The sequence below is a fragment of the Sus scrofa genome, chromosome 1 (genome assembly GCF_000003025.6).
Source record: "Sus scrofa isolate TJ Tabasco breed Duroc chromosome 1, Sscrofa11.1, whole genome shotgun sequence".
In the NCBI taxonomy this organism is placed as follows: domain Eukaryota; kingdom Metazoa; phylum Chordata; class Mammalia; order Artiodactyla; family Suidae; genus Sus; species Sus scrofa.
In genome coordinates, this window is record NC_010443.5 from 110,936,499 (window position 1) to 110,960,317 (window position 23,819).

The following is a 23,819-nucleotide window of genomic DNA, read 5'->3' on the forward strand; positions in this document are numbered from 1 at the left end:
GGAGGAGGAGCCCAGGGGAAGATGTTTTTTCCTCTTGAAAGAAAGGGCATGATGAAGGACGGACATGGGGAAAATTCTGTTCCTTTAAAATGTGAGCAGCGCAGTCTGAGAACAAATGGGGTTATCATGACAATGTTAGAAATTTGGGGCGAGTGATGCCGGCAATATCAATTTCAGAAGAGCTGTGCTGGAGCCGTGTGTAATGTATTCCGCTGGGCATGTTCTGTGGAGCTGTGAAGCCAGTGCAATTCTTGTGCCTTGCAGCAACTGGGTCCTTTTGTATTAGAGAGCTTTGGAGATGTTAAGAGCATTTGGGGATCTTAGCAGAACTAAAAAAGATCCTGCCTTTCAGAGGGTGTATTAGATAAGATGGAAGAAACCTCAGAGGGGAATAGAGCTAGATAAGCTCTGCTTGCTTTAATCCCCTCAGCCTGGACACCTTAGTCCAGATTTAGTCCTGGGCCATCTCAGGTCCTGCTGTTACCAAGAGCACAGGTTAACCAGCTCAGATGCTTGCACAGGGGATGTGTGTATTGGCACATAGAGGTGTGTGTATATACATAGGTGTGTGTGTGTGTACATACACACACGTACATATAATATTCATGAGCATGTATGTATATAATGAGTACATCTATAGCAGTACATCGTTATATACATATGTGCTCATATGTGTTATAAGAGCGTCTTTAGGAGTTCCTGTTGTGGCACAGTGGAAACGAACCCAACTAGTATCCCTGAGAAGGCGAGTTTGATCCCTGGCTCACTCAGTGGGCTAAGGATCTGGCGTTGCCGCGAGCTGTGGTGTAGGTTGCAGACTCCGCTAGGATCCCACGTTGCTATGGCTGTGGTGTAGGCCGGCAGCTATAGCTCCAATTCAACCCCTAGCCTGGGAACCTCCACAGGCCACACTTGCAGCCCTAAGGAAAGAAAAAATAGTCTTTACTTTGAGGTTGGAACATTCATACATACATATTGCCTTATCCCTGGGGACGTATACACAGACACCAGTGACAGGAGCTCAGTATACACATCCACAGAGATGAGTAAATACTTGTGAATACAAATACGTATTTGTGTGTCCAAGGGATGTATGGTGCATGTTTTCTTCACAACACACACACACACACACACACACACACACACACACACAGATACCCTCATGGTTTGGAGACCTGTGACATCTTATGTTTATGAAGTATTTTCAATACTTTTTCAAACTCTTCTGGCATCTCTCTTCCCTCCTTTTGATTCCTAACAACATTCCTGGAATGTTAATGGGAAGAAAAAAGCCCCTTAAAATAAAGGAGAAAATGAGAGGGCACTGATGTACTTGGAACAAGTAACAGTCAGAATGAAACAGAGGCCCGGGGAACCCGTGACTTTTAAGTCCACTGCACTTGGCTGAGGAACTGGAAAGCGGGGCCCCTCTCTTAGTGCCCAGCCTAGATTAGAGACATTATAAAGACTTTTAATTTTATCACTTTTCTCCTATGCACCATGAACTATAATGGGCTAAAAAGTATAGCAGACTTATTTTTGGTGTATGGGGGGGACCTATCAAAATATCAAAAAGGAGGTTGAATAGTTTCACCAATTTTCTGTATAAACAGTGTTTCTAAAGCTTGAAAAGGACTTATTCCATCACATAGTTGACCCCCATGCAAGCTTCTTGCTTGTCAGAATGTTTATTTGCTTTATCAACCTTCTCACCTCTTAGGTAAAAGGTCACTTCTGCCCCACCCCTATCGGCATAATCCATAGGGAGATTTAGTGGAGCTGGAATTGATAAGGTTTTACTGTAAGCAATAAGGCAGGAATGCACATGTGTGTCTCTGGGAAGGTTAGAAATGGAAATAAATGCAAAGATACGACTTTCTGGCAAGTCATCATTTTTAATACGAAGACTGAAAGCATAAGACAGCTTTGTTTTGCCTTTTTGGGGGGTTGCCGTTGATTTTCTTTTTCTGCTTCCTGGTTTTTGCTAGAAAGAGACTTGTTCATTTCCCACCCACTCCATACCCCCTCTCCCAAAGCCGAAATATCTATCCAAGAACATCCTTTTAAGTGCTCAGTCTTAGAGACGGGAGAAGAAAAAGAACTGTGGTTTAAAATATATATGTACATCTTTTTTTTAAGCTTGCAAACTGGGATTTCTAGACTCAATTTGTGTTCTTGAGACATTGGAGTCAAGTTTATATATAGTTTTTGATGTAGGACCTAATTAGGCTCTCAGCATATCTTAATACTTTCTGCTACATCTGCATTAAAGATAACATTGCATATATTTGCATTTCATTTACATAAAAAAGTTAGCCATGCTGTATGTAACAATCAGTTTAACCAAGTACCGTTGACAGCAAATATTTTGAATAAGCATGTGAAAATCCATGTCTACACAAAGCCTGTCCTGGATTCTGCTTCATCTCTCTCATTTGAAACTTGTTTGTATGTAATGCATTCCAGTGGTGCCCTCAAGGTTAAGCCAACAAATAAGGACATAGGATTCAAAGGGGTCTGATACATGCATTAGACCCAACTAGGGAAAGAAAGGCTCAGTTGGTACTCTTTTCTATGCTGTTTATAATTTTATCAATAGTGATAGTCAGTGGTAATAATAACGGCATATTTTTTTGATATGCTTTAAAAGAGAAGGGATAACCTTGAAACAAAGGTATTCATTCATTTCTTTATTCATTCATATGTATTAGAATGCGTCTATATGGGGCAACCTTATTTTCAGGTCTCATTTAATGAATCTCAGGTTTATCTGGGCCATTTTACTTTAAAAAAGAACTTGTATCAGGGGACTGCTCTGCCAGTTTCCTCAGAATGAGCTGCTTCTTAGGTCCTGTGCCACCAGGAACATTTTCTGTGTTTTAACCTGCCTGGGGGCTCACCTCCCAAATTTGTCTGGGCTCTTCTTTCCCTTTTATGGGTCCCTAAACCTCTGGGCAGACTCTCTGGAGTGTGGTTTATTGACATTAGATGATTGTAGGTATAGCTTGTGATACACACTCCTTCTAGAGAATGTTCTTTAAAAATGGTTCTAACCAAATATGTGTGGGAATTGTTACATAATTTGTATGTACCTTTTCTTAAAGAACCACAATTCTTTTCTTAAAGAATATTAAGCAAGAAAACATCTTGCTTAATATTCTTTTAAGTTGGCATTTTCCAAAACTTTGGAACCATGGAAGCCTTGGTTGGCCTGCCTCCTATTCAGCCAGGGAGACCAGTTTCCTGCATTGATTTCGGTGATTACTTATATATTGCCCAGATTAACTCATCAAATTCTCTCAAGAACCGTATGACTTTAGGTACTATATTAGTGCCATCTTAGAGATGAGAAGGCTGAGACTAGAGGGCTTAAACAACTGATCCCACATTATACTGCCAGCAGGAGAGAAAGGACACTCAACATAAGGTCAGCACTCTTACTCATCACACCAGTTGCGATCTCTTGCTAAGCCTAGTCCTCTTCTTTTTCCAGGTTTAGCACTGCTAGTCCTGCAGTTATTTCTCAGGTGTCACAAGTCAAGTCTGCAACTTTGTCCCTCTCCCCTTAGTTTTTTCATGGCTCATGTCACTTTGCAGTCTACTGAACACAGATTCTCCAATGGATGCTGAGGTCTAAGGAGTTGGGCAAAGCATCACCTCCTTGGTCCTGGACCCTTTAATTCAAATAATGCAGACCAGGGCAGCAATGGCTCTGTTGTAAGTGTATAAATTATTTTGTGTCACTTGAAGCGTATTCTCAAAATCGTTCAGTATTTTCCAATGTAGGTGACTGATTTTAAAAAGCTAAGATTTGTGATCTAGAGCGAGTTTTTTAGCCTCTTTCAACCTCAGTTTTCTGGTGAGTAAAATGGGGTTAATAATAGAATGGACTTCTTAGAGTGGTAGGGGGCAACAGATGAACCCATGAACGTCTCACGGTAGTGTCTTGTACATAATAACTGTTCAATAAGTGTGAACTACTATGATAAATTTCATCATTACTAGAAAGTTAGAAATTGCACTTGAGCAAAAAGCCTTTCTTCCGAACATTTTTTCTGTGCCTTTCAATGTCATTAATATTTCTTTACTTAAAAAATGTTGAATTAACATCCATTTATATGAGTGGTTTTGTCAATACATTTAAAATGAGTCCCACAGTGCTGATTTAGGCATTTTACGTTTTCATAGGCATTTTTAGCTGGTTTCCAAAGTCACAAGACTCTAAGGGGGGAGGAAAAAAAAACTAATCCTTTGTTGGCAGGCAAGTCCCCTCCCCAAATCCTCGGATTAAAATAGAATCTGCCGCCAGGGCTTCCCTTGTCCTCTGTGATTGAGATCTGTCTCAGGCGGGAAGGCATCCAATACCTGGGCATGGCAAATACATTCTTTAGAGACAGAATTTGCAACTTTAATATTTATCGATAGGCACACTAATTCTCTTGATGATGGTAATTAATGAGGTGCTTATATCTTATTTTGCGGTAGTTTAACAAGCTCCAGGCTAGTGGAGAGCTGGTGCTTGCTGTAAATGCTGAGAGTCAAAGATGCTGGAGGAAAATGCAGAAAATGGAGCAGAAAAATTCAGGTTTTTAGTAGATGAAATGTCTCAGATTAAAACAAGCGCAAAATAAACCTTGGAAAGGTGACAGCTATTTCAGAACAAGTGAGAGGTTTCTAGGGAGAAAAGTCCCATGTTTCCCATTCTTTTTCCCCAATCATGATGTTAATTTTGACCACCCATTTATCTCTCTTTCCCCTTTGGTCTGGTCTGTGTTAGCCGCGTGAAGTGAACAATTGAGAGGAAAACATCCTTTGCTTCTTAAGGCGTAGATAGTTCCAGCCAAAATATTTTGTCATATTGGGTTTTTGAAGAATTGGACCAAATCTATACTTAATTTTGCCTTAGACAGCTAGTCTGATAACCTTAGTTAACCTGTGTTTTCTCTTGTTCTTTCATCCTTTGGAAATAAGGTCCACAGAATACAAATTCAGAAAAGCATAAATTCTAACTCCTCAGAAGATAGGAAGAGAAGTCAGAGTGACCTCGATAAATCAAAAGCAAGTTGAAGTTCAATAGGAACACATGGTGGCAGGATTCTTATGTCCAATAAGCGAACTCACAGATGTAAAATCATGTGAGCGCTATTGTGGTAAAGAGGTCAGCAATGTGAAGAAGGCATTCTTAGCTTTGTCCTAGGACCTACTATGTGCCAGGCATTCTGTGCTGTCAACTTGTTTCCAAATGCACTGTCAGAATCTCCACAATAGCTTTCTAAGCTCCGTATAATTTGTTCTCTCCTTTTCTACATGTCAGGCTGAGGTTGAATGAGGTTAAATCATTTGCAGATGTGTTCACCGTGAGTAAATGACTTACCTGGTTTTGACCTGTGCTCTTTCTACTTGACCAAGAGTGCTTCATTGCAGAGCTGTTATTTAAAAAGCCAACCCAGTTCTTGGCTGTATTAACTTGGCTTTCACTTGAGAACCAGATAATAACCTTTCCAGTGTACTATACGTTAATTAAAATGTAAAAGAAAAATGAACAGGAGAAACTGGAGCAAGTCCAAAAATACCCCACCCAGCAACAAAGGCAGTGCAAGACGTGTAAACCTGACCTAATCGTAAGACTCAAGGTGGCCGGGGTTGCTCAGCTGGGAAGAATGCTGCCACGGGGTAAATGGCACAGTAATTGCCCATAAACATCGAAAAGGCAGTAATAAAGATTTACATTTTCCATAAATATTGCAGTTTACAGAGCACTTCCAGATCAGTCATTTTATTAGTTTCTCACAGCAGTCTTCCAGAGCAAGGGTCTGCAAACTTTTCTGTAAAGGGTCAGATGGTTAAAGATGTTTGGCTTTGTGGGCTGTGTGATCTCTGTCACAGGTACTCAGCTCTGCTGTAACAGCCCAGGAAGGCAGCCCTAGGCAGTTTCTAAACCAGTGGGCATAAGCCAATAAAACTTTATTTATGAAAAGGGGTGACAGGCCAGATTTCACTCTCAGGCTGTAGTACCATGAGTACGTATCATTTTTCCTATGATGCAAATGCGGAAATGGAGGCTTGCAAAAGGAAATTCACTTGTCCAACCCAACTCAGTGAGTCAGCAGTGGCCCTAGAAAGAGAATTCCATTCCCTTGATTCATACTTTGATGCTCAGTACTCTAAATGGATGATATGTCCCCAGAAAGATTTAAGAGAAGTCTTTCATCGCAAGAGACTGTTTGCCTGTGTGTGACAGTGATTAAAATTTGGAGCAGACTAATGAGGATGTTAGGTGAGTACCTGGTATCCTGAAATCGTTTTCGATGGGCCCTTGCAAAGTAGTATCTGGTCAAAAAAAACCCAAAAAAATTTTCCACCTTCTATGAAATTTCCACTTTTAAAACAATTAATTAATAAAATGATTAAACAATTACATGTCCTGAGACATGTAAATTTTGTTGGAATTACAGCATTCCTCTACCCAGAGAAAACTGACATGAGGTGGCTTACAAATTCCTTTTTCTGGTTATCAGGTTGGCACTGAATCTTAGCTAGTAAAGGGTAGGATTAAGAGGGAGTAAGGTAGCAGGACAAATTAGAATTTAGGGAATTCGGGGTGGTGAAGGAGGTTGTTGGCAGAAATGATTGTTCCAGTGTGGGTATCCTGTGTGAATCTGTGGAGAAAGCATTATTACCTGCTAAATTCATGGGGCATTTAATACCACCTTCTAGCACATGTTCCAAGTGCTGTGCTTGAATGAGTTCCTTTAATCCTCCCAACGATCCTGCGAGATGGGTGTTATTACGTCCATTTTAGAGGTAGGGACACTGGGACACAGAGTCTCATCAAAAGTATGGTGGAGGTGACACAGCAAAATCATGTCTTCTATAATCCTCTCTAGTGGGGGTCAGAAGTTCTCCACCGCGGAGACCCTTGAACTGTATACCCATGCTTTCCTTGCAGTTGGCTGGACCAGGAGAGCTTCCAGCGTGTTTGTTTCTTTGATAGAGATGTAAATCGAGGTAAGCTGTGGAGAAAACAGGGCACATTTTGCGGAGGTTAATGCATCGTTCCTGGCAAGGCATGAATTCCATCTCAAGAATGTTTCCTCTTGTTGGCTGAAAGAATCCTGAAGTGGGCACTTGTAGCAAACTTGGTCCAACCTACCCTGCTCCGGGTTAAACCCTCGTAAATCAGAATAGCTCAAGTGAGCATAGTAAATGCCAGCAATGGCTGGAGTAATTCAACCTACTTTATAAGTGTCAAGGAGCTAATACTTTTTTTAAATCTTTCTTTTGGGTGTGTATGAGAAAGCTTTTGCAGATACACTTTAAATAAGAGTATTTCCCAGTGTCTCCCATGAGAATAGAAGGGATTATCACGTCTCTTTCCTATTTAGATTACTGTTTTTATTTGAAACCACTTTTCTGACATAGTTAAAATAGAAAAGACTCAAACATTCACAAACAAACAGCAAATGCAAAACGTTTTATTATTTGATTAGTCTTGATAGCATTAGTGTTAGGATATCATTATTAGAATTTCTTTTCAAATCGCCACCTTTTTCTCAGGATTCTGGAACTTGATTACCTTCACAAGGGGAGAAAAACAAATTGAGTAATGAGATAGTGGATGCTTATAAAGAAAGAGAATGTGAAGGATAAAAACAGTGGGAAGAGAAGGCAAGAAGTAGAAAACGGAGAAAAGAAAGAAAGGATATGGAGGCAGATGTGTGTAGGTGGGATGAGGAAGCAGGAAAGAAATGCTGGATTTGGCAATCAAAAGACCTGCATTCGGTTCCCAGCTCTGCCCCTTCTTTTTTTTTTTTTTTTTTTTTTTCCTGTCTTTTTGCCTTTTCTAGGGCCACTCCCGAGGCATATGGAGGTTCCCAGGCTAGGGGTCCAATCGGAGCTGTAGCCACCAGCCTACGCCAGAGCTACAGCAATGTGGGATCCGAGCCGCGTCTGCAACCTACACCATAGCTCACGGCAAAGCCGGATCCTTAACCCACTGAGCAAGGCCAGGGATCGAACCTGCAACCTCACGGTTCCTAGTCGGATTTGTTAACCACTGAGCCACGACGGGAACTCCTCTGCCCCTTCTTTGCTTACATGATTTTGACTTGTCACTTGACCTTCATCAGATTCTTATTATGTCACATGGGAATCAGCATATAAGCCTCAGAGAGTATTGAGGTGACATGATGGGGATGAATGTACTTGGCTTAATCAAGGAGGACAAATCTAAGTCAGTGTCTTGGAATAAAAGCAAAGCAGACCTGAGGGACCAAGCTCATGATGTAAGCAGGTGGGGAAGGAAGCGTCTCAAAGAGTCTGTCCTTTTGGGTGTTCCCAGCCTCATTTCCCAGCTCTAAAAAGTCATGGACCATTCTTATTGTTTAGTAAATGTTCCGCAGCACCCCCTTGCATCTAGGTTCCCATATTGCCAGGTCACTAAGTTTTTTTTTTCTTTTTGTCTTTTTAGGGCTGCACCCATGGCCTATGGAGGTTCCCAAGCTAGGAGTCTAATTGGAGCTGTAGCTGCCAGCCTATGCCACAGCCACAGCAATGCTAGATCTGAGCCACATCTGCGACCTACACTACAGTTCATGGCAACACCAGATCCTTAACCCACTGAGCGAGGCCAGGGATCGGACCCACCACCTCAAGTTTCCTCATTGGATTCGTTTCCGCTGTGCCACCATGGGAATTCCTGGGTCACTAATTTTTTAAGCCAGGAGTATGGTCTAGGATATGTACCATCTTGTAGATGATAAAAATCAGTACTTCAAGGACGTTTTCAGTGGGGCTCGGGATGACTCTATTTGAAACAGAACCTCACTATGATAGTATTAGATTCAGGTTCTAACACGCCGTGAAAAATTGTCTATAGAAAATATCCTAAATTCTCTCAAGCAGAGGCTCTTCCTCCCCAAAGCTAGGGATTTTCATAAGCTAGATTTAAATGTAATTCTTCCCTCCCAGTGTCTTTTCATGTTAACTCACCATCTGACAGGGAAGTTAGTATATAACCCAAAGCATATGTGGTAAGCTTGCTCCTCTCTGCCTAAATATGAGTTTAATAAAAAAAATAGCAGTTAAGCATATGTTAAAAATGAAGCAGTGCAGTTGGGGGCAAAGACTAAAAGGCGACACAACTGTTTATTAGTTGTGTTTTTCATTTTCACCTACAGAGAATTTTAAAACCTCCCCCCTCCCTCCCCAGAGTTTGGCCAGATCTGCACAGTTATGTGCTCTATTTTGGTCTTTATTTCCTACTGATAAACACTAGACTGTCCGTGTTGAAGTCCACATCTGCAGCAATGATTGTCAATTACCAAAGTAATGAATTAGGATCCTTTTATGTGTCACTTGTCCAGATTAATAATGTCAGGAGGTACAATGCTTTACCTCAAGAGAAAGCTTTGGCATTATGTAGAGAAATCAATTAAAGAAAGTGTTAAGTGATCTTGGCTTCTCGATTGCAGTTGTCGATTTGTGAGATGGAAATGCAGTCAGGACAAATCAGATGTTTCTGTTTCTCCTTGTTGTGAACAGTTTTATTAAGACAGTCCATCTGACTTGAAAGCAGTGATTAATCTTGACCTTCTAAGTGAAAATTAATTGGCCAAGTTCTCTTTTCTGTGTCATAAGGATGAATCAACATAGAGATTTGTCTTTCATCTTGGTCTACACCAAGCCATAGTTGTGGAAGAAAAGGATTGGGCCCATAGGCTGCATCTTTCATTGTAGTGAAACAAGAGCTGCAAGCTTTCCCTTTTCATGGCAGTGTGGAAGTCCACGTGGCAAGTCAGTGGCATATCTGTTACCCATCCTTCCATCTGAAGGGACTCCTTTATAGGGAAGGGAGTGACAGCAGGACAGAGAATGGAATAGAGAACACTGGGTTAAGGTTCTTTTTCCAAAGTGTTGGTATAGAAAAGCTTTTAAGACTCAAAGTAATGACTCAGTCATGGTATGTAATATTCTTTTGGATTTGTACTCTTAACCTGCTCCTTAGAGTTGTTATAGGAAGTGGTAGACAAGATGTCCTTTTGAAGTCCGCTTTTTTTTTTTTTGGCTGCTCCTTGGCATATGGAGTTCCCTGGCCAGGGCTCAGATCCCAGCCACAGTCGTGACCTAAGCCTCAGCTCTGGCAATGCCAGATCCTTAACCCCACCACACCAGGCCAGGGATCAAACCTAAGTCCCAGCGCTCCCGAAAAACTACCGATCCCATTGTGTCATAACAGGAATTCCTGAACTCTGCTTTTAAGATAGCACTGAGAGGCTAAGATCATAAGTGATAGGACCTGATTCTTTCACACCGCCTATCTCTTTGAGTAACTTCCTATGTCAGTTATTTCCACAAAAATTTTTTTTATGGCCACACCTTTGACATATGGAAGTTCCCAGTCTGAGGACTGGATCGGAGCCACAGCTGAGACCTGTGCCACAGCTGTGGCAATGCCAAATCCTTTAACCTGCTGCCCTGGGCTGGGGATCTAACCTGCACCTCCATAGCAACCACAACTGCTTCAGTTGGATCCTTAACCCACCGTACCACAGCGGGAACTCTACCATGTCCTTTTTATTGTTCGAGTATAGGTGCATGCATGCAGCTTTCTAAATAACATAATGTACTTAATTGTGCAATTTTTGCCTAACAGAATTGAGGATAAAGTGTTAAAAGGTGGTTTAGTAGTTGGTTATTGACAAGAGAGAATTCCATCTACATCCTAATTTTCCCATAGGATTTCTTTCCTTCCCACAAATGATAAATAAATTAATCACTTGACTAGAGCTTTAAGTCACAGGTGAGAAACTTAGTTTTTCTTTTTTCTTTTCTTTTCTTTCTTTCTTTTTTTTTTTTTTTTTTTGTCTTCTAGGGCCTCATCCGAAGCATATGGAGCTTCCCAGGCTAGGGGTCTAATCAGAGCAGTAGCCACCGGGATCCGAGCCACATCTGCGACCTACACCACAGCTCATGGCAATGCCAAATCCTTAACCCACTGAGTGAGGCCAGGGATCAAACCCACAACCTCATTGTTCCTAGTCGGATTGTTTAACAACTGACCCACAACGGGAACTCCTAGTTTTCCTTTTCTTCTGTGAGTCAGTTCTCTTCCACCATCAGGGAACTACCCAACATCAGACATCATCTTTGTCCTCAGAGCTTCCCATGCTTGTGTCCATTTCCCTGCTTTGAGCACCTGCTTCATAGGAGACCCAATCAATGCCTGGCCTCTGGCTGTAGGTGGAGTGAGGCCAGATCTCTTGAGAGGACTAAAGCAAGTATTTTCTTTAGCCCCCTTAAACCCACTGAAATACATGTCATTCTCTTGAGTCTCATAGAGGAAAAACAATGGCCATGAAATGTAGTAGACAGTGAATTTCAATTGTTTTTCAGTCATTTATGTCCTAAAAAAATTTTGAAATTTTTACTTGCTTAGCTAAAATTTGACCTTAAAATTTTTCCATCATAAGTTTAAATAGTTACAAAGAATTCCTGGCAAATTATGCGTATTGGTGTTTTTCAGTAAAACTCTTTGATTGCCTTTGAAAACATACTCAGTGCAATCTGAATACTGTTTTGAGTGAATATTAACCATTATTCATTTTTTAAAATACATGAACAAGCTGTCTTGAACAGTGGAAATTTTTACATCTTTTTAAAGCTTGTATTTCTACTATAGTTCCCCTGTGAAATTTTATCCTAATGTTAAATGTTTTTATGCTTAAAACCCTTTTATTGATACTGCCATCATGATCCTTTGTAATAAAAATGTATGAAAATAAATTACAGTTTTAGAAGTTCCATAATCAAAAAGCTCTAAGTAATAAAATGTCTTCTAAATTGGTTATTACAACGATTTTCAGTACAGAGTTGATCAAAACAATGTAAGTGTATTAAACATTTTGATAATGATTAAACACAAGGAGTGGAGATTTATTGGAAATGCATTTCTTAATGCGATGGATGAGGCTTTACTTCCAGTCAGTTCAACCCAAGATTTAATTATTGCTGAAGGTTTGATATCAGCTCCATTCCTGGTGTTATTTATTTATCTATTTATTTCGCTTTTTAGAGCCATGGCTGCAGCATATGGAAGTTCCCAGGCTAGCAGTCACATTGGAGCTACAGCCACCGGCCTATGCCACAGCCACAGCCACAGCAATGCTAGATCCAACCCACGTCTGTGAACTACACCACGGCTCATGGCAACGCCGGATCCTAAACCCACTGAGCAAGGTCAGGGATCAAACCCGCATCCTCATGGATACTAGTTGGATTCATTTCCGCTGAGCCACAACAGGAACTCCCTGGTGTTAGCTTTTATAATGTAAGTTGTGAGGCACACTGTCTACATGTTACATGATGGGAGAGATGGAGTTCTCTTAGAGCAATCTCTTCTCTTTCTTTGAAATTCTGAATTATAAGCCCAAAGTAAACCACCACCATGAGCAATATTTCATCACCTCTCAGTTGGTTATGTCTTCCTTTGATTGTGTGAAAAGCAAAGAATTAGTGGGCAGCTGGCTTCCAAAAGCATTTGTTATTCATTCAACTTTCTCAGTGTATACCCTAAAAAGTTTATCAGAAAGTCTTTATGAAGACATTAAATGACTAAAAACTGTATTCTTTAAATAATTACTCTCTCACTTAGTGACATTTTGCTTAAGTTGATCTGCTTGCAGTGTTGGTAATTTAAAAATGTTGCTAATTTAAATAAACCTTGGCCTGCCAAACAATATTTTTATATTATTATGGTAAAAATGCTTTGTATCACTTTCTATAAATACATAATCCTCAAACCTTGGATCTGCAAATTTAGTTCATTCAATGCATAGATAATATCCTCTAATTATCTGTCCTCATTATTTAATCAGGCAGCCAAGTCAGGTTTATTTTATGTCAGAAACAGTCTGACTTCATTTTTCAATGAACATGTTTTTCAGTATATTAATATGTATTCCTGTGACAAACATATCGCTTCCAAATTCAGATTTTAACATAGAATTTGACTAAAATGTAGCTCTTTGAGGACAGGATTTTTTATTTTATTTATATATATATATATATATTTTTTTTTTTTTTTGGAGGGAGTGAATGTTCAATAAATATTGGTCAGAGACAGAGATCTGAGAGAGACTGAGATTCGAGGAGCGAACTGTAGAACCCTGAGCCTGTGGCCTGACTGTGAAAAGGTTGTACAGCCATCCATAATCTTTCCTGCTCTAATGGGCAGACAGCCTCTTTACCAAAGACCCCATGGTCTTACCCACCTCGGATTCATTATTCATCTTGATTACAGGAGGCTTACTTTGAAAAAAAATTTTTTTTCAGCGGTATCTGCTGCAGCTTTTTACTAACAATTCTGGGTGAAGGGGTGTGGGGCAAGCAGTGTGATGAGTAAGAGGAATGATGCACAGGGAAACAGGAACATAGCCTATCAAAGGTCCCTCTGTCCTGCTTCAGGGGCTTGGTACTTCATTGGTTGCATTTTTCTTTATGCTGAATCACTCCCTTCTGAATCGGATCAGGGATTTCCACTGCCAGCCGTGGACCCAGTCCCATAGCCAGGAGATGAGCTAGTCCAAACCCAGGCATGTTTCTGGCACATAAAGGCTGAAAGTGATCTTTCAGGCATATTTTTCTATCGCTGTACATCTTTGCTGTTTTTCCATCCAGTTCAGGGACTGCAGATTCTGGAGCAGTAGTAGGATATGTGATAGGAATGTCAAGCTCATATTTGAGGAGGTCGTGGATGTACCAGCATTTTCCAGACCACCGAGTCCCTTTCTTGTTGGGCTCTGGTCAGAACCAATCATTGTCTGCATTCTTATTCTTCTCATACCAAATAAGAGGCTGGTGTTCCTCCTTGAGTCTCTGTACCCACAGCTCCCAATCTCGAGAACCAGTGTTGATCTTCAGCACCAGGATCTCAGACGTGACATGCCAGGTGGCCTCATCTGCCATCCTAAAGGAGGCTTTAAAAAAAATTATTAAAGTATATTTGATTTACAGTGTTGTGCCAATTTCTTCTCTACAACAAAGTGTCCCAGTCATACATATATCTATATATACATTCCTTTTCTTATATTATCTTCCATCATGTTCTGTCCCAAGAGACTGAATATAGTTCCCTGTGCCTTAAAGCAGGACCTCACTGCTTATCCATTCTAAATGTAATAGTTTGCATCTACTAACCCCAAATTCCCAGTCCATCCCCTTTCATGACTTGTTCATGACTTCCCCCTCTCCCCTGGCAACCACAAATCTGTTCCCTATATCTGTGAGTCTATATCTATTTCATAAATAGGTTGGTTTGTGCCATACTTTAGATTCCATGTGTAAGTGATATCATGTATTCATCTTTCTCTTTCTGGCTTAGTTCACTTAGTATGAGAATCTCTAGGTACATCCATGTTTCTGCAACTTGGCATTTCATTCTTTTTTAATAGCCGAGCAGTATTCGATTATGTATATGTACCACACCTTCTTCATCCATTCATCTTTCATTGGGCATTTAGGTTGCATCCATGTCTTGGCTATTGTGAAGAGGGCTACAATGAACATAGGAGTGCATGTATCTTTTTGAATTGTAGTTTTCTCTGGATATATGCACAGGAGTGGAATTGCTAGGTCATATAGTAGTTCGATATTTAATTTTCTGAGGAATCTTCATACTGTTTTCCATAGTGGTTGTACCAATTTACATTCCCACCAACAGTGCAGGAGGGTTCCCGTTTCTCCACACCCTTTCCAGCATTGGTTATTTGTATACTTATTAATGATGGCCATTCTGACTGGCATGAGGTGGTACCAGGAGTCTTATTCTTAACTCATATGTCTATTTGGTCTCTGCTAGGGCTCTCCCATGTTGTTCATGTCTCTGGGCAGTAAAACACTGTAGACTTGCCATGGGTAAGAGTGATGGCTTTCTGCTGTGAGGTAGGAGAAGGTTAATCATGAGAGGGCAGGTGAGTGTGCTGGCATGACCTCCTGAGCCCAGGTGTATTCAGACAAATTTAGGAATCTTTGGGAAATGGTGATTTCAAAGTTAATTGCCTTAAACCTATGTGTTCATGTACTTCTTGGAGGGATTTTTTGTGACACTTCAGTTATATACATTTCCTAGTTGGAAGAGCACTGTAATAGAGAAAGAAAGAATCTTAAAAAGACCAAGGACTCTAATTCAAAGAAGGCTAGAATTTGGGAGGAAAGGAACAGGCCAGTGTAATCTCATGGGTTTAATATATTGGGTTTAATACATTCTTCAGGGTTAGAGTTAGGGTTAGGGACAATGATTTTTGAGTCAGTGGTCTTCCCTAAGACAGTGAGAACTGTGTGGTAGGCATAGGTTGGAGAATGCCACTTCTGGGATTGGTGTGTTCCAGAAGACTGGGCAGAGGAAGGGGAGACATCATTTATTGAGCAGGTATTATATGTGGGAGGGCCTTAGCATGTTTCTCACTTTTCATGAGAGGCCTTAGTGACCTTTCCCAGGGCACATGGTCAGTAAGTGGCTGCCTGGCTCAAGAGTCCAGCTGGGAAAGAGTCTGTCAGTTACCACCTGCCTCTTCTGAAATCCTCCTGAATCCCAAGGAGTCAGATAGAGTCAGAATAGTATCTTTAAAGAAGAGCTGGTTTTATTTTTTCCTTAGTTGCAAAAGAAGTACATTCTCATAATAGAAACCCTGAAAAACCACAGAAAAGCACAAAACAGGAACCAGAAATCATCTGGAAGCCTACCCCTCAGAGATGACTGTGAACATTTTAGAGGGTATGTGTTCCTGAGGAAGAATACGTGGACCTGAACTTAGATGTGCTCGTCGTCCCAACAGAGAGGAGGTTCATGTGGTTGAGACTAGTTCCCACCTGAGTTTAAATTTCCACTCCCTGTTTACCAGTTCCTTTATCTGTGAAAAGGAGGTAAGAGTATACCCTTCATGGCTTTGTTGTGTTACAGGAGATAATGCAAGCATGCCTTGCTAGATGCTTAACACACAGTAAGCATGATAGATGGCTGGCTGGGTGGATGGTACATAGGTACGTAGGTATCTTTTAGTCATTTTCCCCTTTTTGGTTAGCAACATTTCTTGAACATTTCCCCCCCATTTCATTCATTATGTATTGCTCTAAGTATGACACTTTTTTTTTTCCTTTTTTATGGCTGCAACTGCAGCATATGGAAGTTCCCAGCCTAGGGGTTGAATCAGAGCTGCAGCTGCTGGCCTACACCACACCCACAGCAACTCGGGATCCGAAGTGCATCTGCAACCTATGCTGCAGCTCTCACCAACGTTGGATTCTTTAATCCACTGAGTGAACCCATATCCTCATGATTCTTAATCTGCTGAGCCACAGCAGGAACTCATAAGTATGATTTTTTTTTTTTTTTTTTTTTTTTGTCTTTTTAGGGCTGCACCAGCAACATATAGAGATTCCCAGGTTAGGGGTTGAATCCAGCCTACACCACAGCCACAGCAAAGCAAGAGCTGAGCTACATCTCCAACCTATACCACAGCTCACAGCAACACTGGATCCTTAATCCCCTGAGTGAGGCCAGGTTTCAAACCTGCATGCTCATGGATACTAGTCAGATTTCTTTGCGCTGAGCCACAATGGGAACTTCTCATAAGTTTGATTCTTAATCACATCCATTGTGTGAATATAACACAATTGCCTTAACCAGTTGTCTCACTGTTGATCTCTCAGATTATTTGCAACCATTTCCTATTCTAAACAATGCTGGGATGAACATCCTACTGACTGTGACTGATGCAGTTAACTGCGAAAAGTGTGATTGCTGCACTGGACACAGTTAAGGCATTTCTAACATGGTGCCTCATTTAACTTCAGAAAATGCTTCCAATTTATATTCCAATTCTAAATAGACATGAGAGTGTCTGTTTGCATAAACCCTCACCACGACTGGTATTATCTTTCTTTTTCATCTTTGCTAATTGGATAAGCTTGAAAAAGTGTAACACATTTGAGTTTGCCTGTCCTTGATTATAAGTGAGGTTTGACATTCTATTTCTTTGGACTTAAAAAACAACCAACAACGGGAATGTGTGCAGGTGTTTGTTCTTAGAATGCTTACTGTTATTTACTCCCAAGTCTGTATCATCTCTTTTCTGCAGGAGGCAGAAAATGAAATTTCAGCTTTCCTGGAGCGGGTGTGTATGCATAAGAGGTTTAATCAATAACTGACAGAGGAAGTGGGGTTCAGAGTTGCCCCCTCCTGGGTCTCTGGGGATTCTTTCTCTTAAATCGGGTTGCTGCTTCTCTGACAGGTGTACTTCTTAGCTCTGGGGACGTGGTCCAGACAGTCCTCAGCTCTCACTCTGCCCGGTGTGCCTTGGGACCCTGGATGTTGCAGAAATACATATGGTCTGGAGAATGCAAAAGGTCACAGGCTTATTTTTAGGTAGGAAAAATCAGGCTCCATTTTAAGCATAAAGAGTCCTTTCATAGGATGCGCCCGCTTTGCTGTGTTATTTGGATTTTGGTATTAGCCTGTCTCTGTCTCTCTCTCTCCATCCCCTACCTTTCTCTTTCTTCCCCCTCTCCTCCTTCTTTCTGGCAAATTATACTTTCCCAGGACAAGAAATGCTGTCAATAAAGAAAGCAAATATATAACGAGGAATTTAAATAATAGCAGAAAATGTCCTAAACCTGGGAGGGAAAAATCTTGTTTGCAAATTGACCGGGTGAGAAGGATTTTGTCTCACTGTGCAGGGTTGAAAACTCATCTTATCTGAGTTCACTGCATTCTGAGCTCTGAAACCTAGAAGTCCCTATTGCTTCAGACCCTCCATGTTGGGATTTTGTCTTTTTTCCCCAAAAAAAAAAAGCTTTTTCTGAATTTTTGACCTTGAACAAGGATTTCTCATCCAAGGGAGACTGACAGTGAGTGTGTGTGAGAGAGAGTGAGATGCGGAAGCAGTCAGGGCAAGACTCGGGCTTTCTCCCACCAGCCTCCTTGTTTCATTTCCTTCCCATCAGGTAAAGAGGCCAGGGTGCTGCTAGAGTGAATTGAAACTATTGTCCATACCTTTGCTCACATTTCAGCCATTTCTTTCGTCTTATAAAAGCATTCTGGGATAAGGATAATGTCTTCCTAAAAGCTGCCTCTCTTCTCCCCTGCCTCCCATGCCTGACCTTCTTTTGCATTTTGTAGCTGAAAGAACATGAAATGGAACTTAAAAACTTGCCTGACTCAATAAATGGTCACGGGCCTCACAGATACACAGGAGCCCAAATGCTCAGTAGGACCATCCTGAGTACATGAAGGCACCAAAGATAAATCTAGTTTGTCTTTGAATTTCAAAAGGTTGCGTCTCCCATCTGGACTCCTCGAGTGGGCCTCCATTCTTAGACATTCAATACCAGCATCAACTGGGATCCTAATTAATGAGTTTGTTCATTCTTCTTGCCAGCTGGGGACAAAAACTATTGTTTGGTCTCTAGCCATTGTGTGTGTGTGGATTTGGAATCTCCAGATTTCAAATCATTAGATCAGCAGATTGTAGAGTGTTTTCCATCCTTCAAGTTTTTTTTTTTTATAAAGTGTAGACATTCTTTCTTATAATAGCTAATAATCAGAAACAATCTTTTTTTTAAGGTTGCATACTGTACAGCTTTTCATAATGGATGTACAACGATCAATGTTAGACAGTCATGTCCTTGTATTTTCAAGTGACTTACAGAAAACTCATTTTGTGACATTGGTAAGCAAGAGATATTTATATTCCCTGACTGGGTGCATCCAATAACTCCTTTTCAAATTGGAACATCAGCTCCAAGGATGAAAGGATCACTTCTAGGAATTTAAACCCTAAAGCAGCATCATTCATGAGAATGATTTGCTTGCAGAGATTAGCTCTCCAACCAGATGATGCTTTGGATAAAGTCAGAAGTGAGCCAACTAGTTCCTAAATTACAGGTAGGCTGTGATCAGAAACTCTAAGGTATTTTCTCAATATGATGCGAGCCCTTTAATCTCTCTGCATGGCATTGTTTTAGCACTGAGCAAGGCCCCTCAAAGCCCGAGATTAAATTAGGAGAAATCCCCCTGCTGCTTCTATTGAATTGAGTTAATATAATGAGTTTATTGTTAAATTAAACAAAATGAAACTTGCCATGTGGAAGAAATACGGCTGAGATCTCAGTGGGATGTTGTTTTTCCCTTCCTACCTTGCTTCTGTGTTATTTAGAGGTGGCTTATAGGCTCAGATGCTACAACTCTAACATGCTGACGCACCTTTCCCTGGGAGATGAAAGTGTAGCATTTAGGTTAGCACATGAAGCAGAAAGCATCTTCAAGCTTTTGGGGTGCTAAAATGTGGTACCCAGCCTTCCTATGATGACCTCCTCCTTCCTAGGTGAAGGGGCCTGTGTAACGTGGATGTGGCTTCTTTGTCCCTCCCATTGCTTCTATTAAAAGGCAAGGATGGGAATTCCCTGGTGGCTCAGTGGATTAAAGATCTAGTGTTGTTACCGTAATAGCTCGGGTTTGATCACTGGCCTGGGAACTTCTGCATGCCACAGGCATGGTCAAAAAAGGGAAGGGAAAAAAAAAAAAGACAAGAATGAAACCAGCTGACCCACCTCAACAGCCCAGCAGCTAGTGAGAGGACCTTATTAGTCAGCAGCCAGTTTCCCAGCTGCCTCTCCTGTCCATTGACTGCCCCTTTTGGCTACATACTGTTTGATATTTGCTGTTTCCGTCATATAACCGTTGCCCTTTTCTCTCATTCACTGGATCTGACTCTTGCCCCAAGCTTTGCATGGCTTGGTCCTTTTTGTCATCCTGTTCTTGGTTAAATGTCACTTTTTCAAAGAGCTGTTTTTCCCTTTGCCGCATAGACATCGTCCCTCAGTCACACTCTGTCATATTCCCTGGTTTTATTTGTGTCGTATTTCATGCTCCCAAATATATCTTCATCATTAGCTGGAGTGTTCACAGCTGCTCCCCCCTCCCCCCATTAGAAAGAAAACTCTTGTCAAGGCAGAGGCCATGGTGGCATGGCCCACTGTATCCCACAGTGTCTAGGACCCAGTCAGCACTCAGTGGATAGCTGAGGGAAGGGTGACTTCTCAATGTGCTCGTGTGACATGGAGCAGACTTCTTGACCTCTCTGAACTTCAGCTCCCTCACTTAGGACATGGAGATAATAAACGTCCATCTCCCCAGGGACACCATACGATTAAATCCATCACAAGCCAACTTGCCCAGAGCAACACCTGACACGTGTTCGTGCCTTTCTTTGGGATCTAAAATTTCAGCTCCGAATGCTTGCTCTTGCCTCTTGGAGCCCATACCTTGCTCAGGCGGCAGGCCTCTTATTAGTTGGTTGCTGTTCCCTATGGGAAGCTGAGCTCTAACTTGAGTTACTAATGACCTTTCTATAGCACACTCTTCCCTTCCCACAAGGATTTGGCATTCATTTTTCAAAAGCATCAGTTCCTCCAACAGACCATGGGTTAGGAAGTATCTCTCTGTTCCAGCAGTGACTGATGGAGTGATGGGCCAGCAAGTGGGGGGAAAGGCAGGCCAGCACCAGAATGTTGGAAGGACCTTCAAGAAACCATTAGGGTGGACAGATTGTTCTTGAGGAAGGAGATGGAAAATGAAGCATCCTCAGCAACCTACTTGGTACTCTTGATTAACCTCATGTAAGAGAAAATGTTCTGGTTTTACTTTTTTAGTTTACTTTTTAATGAAAACATTCTCTTGAGCTGGGAGGAATCTTAGAACTCCTCTGCGGCCACCTTCACACCCTACAGTTGAGGAAACTGAGGCCTGCAGCGGGTAAGATGTTTATTCCTGGTGTCTTGGCTTGTCGGGGACCAGTGGGTCCACGCAGGCCTCCTCGTTCCCTGGCTGATCTCTTCCCTCTTGGCTGGCTTCTCCCTCCCCCCATGCCCATGATCATAGTATTTCTCGCTCTCACTTAGTTTCCCAAATGTCTCTTAAGAAAGTCAGTCACATCCATGATCATAGTCATCATGTTGCCCTTTGTCTTTTCTTCTGCAGTCGAAGCCACCCTACGTCCACGAACCTGTCCTCACCTGACTTTCCCAAATAGGTAGCAGCTCTGGGCCTCCTGTGTAAATCCCCTCCACTCCCTCTGCCCCTCCTTGAAGGGCACTGCCAGCCAGGGCCTCCACCTGCTGTCCTGACCACTGTCCTGCACACGCCCTCCTTGCCTCTGAGCCCTCGACCCTGGGCATCTCTAGAACCTCAGGCTTCTCTCAGCGCATGGTTAATAGTTATGCTGATGGGATGTTCACTTTACGCCTGACATCATTTAAACCCTCTCATCCTTTACACTAGTTGGCTGGTCTACAGGACATTCTGCATTCACCCTCAGTATTTGTGTATGGAGTGCCTTAAAATGTCCAGTTAATCTTAGGTAAACCTGTATAAACCACATGGTAAGCTGATGAAAGTATGGTCAACTCTAATGATTAAACATGTTTCTTGAGGATAAAGAACATTTAAAAAATTCTTGCCACCGTCATCAAGAAGGACTAAACATCAAAAGTGTCTTCCCAAAAGATCTTCTTTAGCTAATAATAAAAAACCCCCTAAATGCTAAGTATATCCTATAATTTTACATCTGTTAAGTGATTTGAACTGTGAAATATTCACGCTAAAAAACAGTTTGCCTTTCCAGCTGTTGATCGGCTCTAAGCATTGAACGTGACTGTACAGGAAGTCTTGCTCGCAGCCTCAAAGTAGCTCTCACTGCCAGGAGGCCTTTGGAGGAGGGATGAGGAGCAGATTAATTTTTTTGCCTGCAATTCAGCTGTTTTCGTGTTCTTTTAACATGTCAAGTCTGTTTCAAATTTGCCCCCAGAATCTGATGTAATTCGAAATGGCCACAAGCCAGTCTTCATGGTCCTCTATTCAGGAAGGGTGGAGTCTGCTTTGAAGCTAGTAGAAAAAAAAAAATGAGAACCCAGCAGCAAAATCCCTTCCTTCTCTTCTTGCCCACAAGCACCAAGGCCCCATGGGTCCTTTGGAAGCCTGAGCCCCCCAGGCTACACATGTACAGGAAGCCGGGGTAGGAGGGGTGCGGAGCAGAGCCGGTTTAAGGTTGAACCACTGTGTGAGAGGGCAGGTGTGTACACAGCCCATCATATAATGAAGAGCGTGTCTAAATACACCATGCTTGCTCCTTTCGAATATATGAAGATTTTTTCCATGTGAAGTGGGGATTTTTAAAAATTTGGTCTCAAGAGTATATCCATGAGTATGAGCTCCCTGGGGAAAGACTGCAGCTATGTGTTGGGAAGAAACCCCTTAAGAATCTGGGCTGCCAGTAGTGGGGTGAACCTTAGCAGTAGTCAGCTCCCCGTCACCAAGAAGAATCCCCATAGTCAAGTGTACCCAAGAAGCCTCCCTGAGCAGAGTTTTCAGGCTGCACAAGCAATGGGGTGAATCCTTTCATCAAATTTTGGGGATTTGTAACTGTCCAGCAAGCAGTTTTCCCCAATTTTGTTTGCTATGCCAAGAGTGCATATAAGATTTAATTTTAAAATAAATTCTGCTTAAAAGAAAAAACAAAACAAAAATCTGCTTGAGAACCATCACGTTTGATGATGATTCAGCTCCCTTCTAGCTCTGGGCTGCTGTCAACAATAATAAGATGTAGTGGAGTTCCCATCGTGGCTCAGTGGTTAATGAATCCAACTAGGAACCATGAGGTTGCGGGTTCGGTCCCTGGCCTCGCTCAGTGGGGTAAGGATCTGGCATTGCCGTGAGGTTGTGGTGTGGGTTGCAGGTGCGGCTTGGATCCCACGTTGCTGTGGCTCTGGTGTAGGCCAGTGGCTACGGCTCCGATTAGACCCCTAGCCTGGGAACCTCCATATACCTCGGGAGTGGCCCTAGAAAAGGCAAAAAGACAAAATAAATAAATAAATAAATAAATAAATAAATAAAGGATCTAGTATGGTTGGTCATTGGGTTCTGGGTCCCGCAAACAGCCACTGTCTCTTGAGTGGGTTCAGTTCTGTGTGTGGGCAGTAAGTCACTCACCTTCAGTGTGGCTGCTGGGGACCTGAACATCCTGTCAGCCTCTGTTCACTGTGGCTCAATCTCTCCAGGAACAGTGGCCAAGAGTATGTTTATTATTATTATTATTATTATTGTTAAACATAGTCATTGGTTTTCATGAGATTATGGTTCTTTTACCTTATCATTGGCAATTCTTAGAGCTACAGAGAAAAGGATAACTTGGCAATCAGGGAAACAAAGTTAAAGGAAACGCTGAGGTCCAAACAGGAGAAAACGAGGGTTTGGGATGATAAAACTGCCTTTGAGAACCTTTATTCTAGGAATGGGATATCAGCAAACATGAAGTAGAGTTCCTAAAAGCTGTAACTATTATAGAGAAGATATACAGCGATACTTTATATGAACAGAAACATGCAGAACTGAGTATAACACTAGACTGGCTTAGTTTTTTGTTTGTTGGTTGGTTGGTTGGTTGGTTGGTTTTTAGGGCTGCCCCCACAGCATATGGAAGTTCCTAGGCTAAGGGTGAAATTGGAGCTGTAGCTGCCGGCCTACACCACAGCCACAGCAATGTGGGATCTGAGCTGCATTTGTGAATGTACACCACAGCTCACAGCAATGCTGGATCCTTAACACACTGGGCGAGGCCAGGGATTGAACCAGAGTCCTCATGGATGCTAGTTGGGCTCATTACCACTGAGCCACAAAGGGAACTCATAGACTGTCTTAATCTTTAAAAACACCCTTTATCTGAGAAGCAATGTTTTGCAGCGGAAAAATATTTTCCTGAAGATGTTTT

At 41.8% G+C, this 23,819-nt stretch overlaps 1 protein-coding gene and 1 pseudogene across 1 annotated transcript in view; one reads left to right on the top strand and one right to left on the bottom strand.

The window, feature by feature from the left end:
* RORA (RAR related orphan receptor A) overlaps window positions 1-23,819 on the top strand; it is a 763,804-nt gene that overhangs the window by 217,495 nt on the left and 522,490 nt on the right. The window lies entirely within an intron of this gene.
* On the bottom strand, window positions 13,477-14,098 carry LOC100151775 (annotated as a pseudogene).